The sequence below is a fragment of the Morone saxatilis genome, unplaced genomic scaffold (genome assembly GCF_004916995.1).
Source record: "Morone saxatilis isolate NCDOM2014 unplaced genomic scaffold, NCSU_SB_2.0 Contig15, whole genome shotgun sequence".
Taxonomy (NCBI): domain Eukaryota; kingdom Metazoa; phylum Chordata; class Actinopteri; family Moronidae; genus Morone; species Morone saxatilis.
In genome coordinates, this window is record NW_023339707.1 from 5,399,647 (window position 1) to 5,399,862 (window position 216).

At 34.3% G+C, this 216-nt stretch overlaps 1 protein-coding gene across 1 annotated transcript in view; it reads right to left on the minus strand.

Annotated features, from left to right (window-relative positions):
- The window catches only part of prex1 (phosphatidylinositol-3,4,5-trisphosphate-dependent Rac exchange factor 1), a 77,009-nt gene that overhangs the window by 61,210 nt on the left and 15,583 nt on the right, over nt 1–216 (minus strand). The window lies entirely within an intron of this gene.

Below are 216 nucleotides of genomic sequence, written 5' to 3' on the forward strand. Positions count from 1 at the left end.
AGCAACCCAAAATGTTTGCATGGCTAGATACCTTTCAACATAAGTAAGAAAATCTGTTTTTTTGCCATTTGCGTGAACCTACCTTTTATAGAAAACACTTGCATACTATTCAGTCACACATAACATTAGCCTACTACATGTATTACTTACAGTAAGTCACTTGCGTATAATGAAAGACTGACACTTGTAATCACACATTTGCTCTAAAGATAGAAC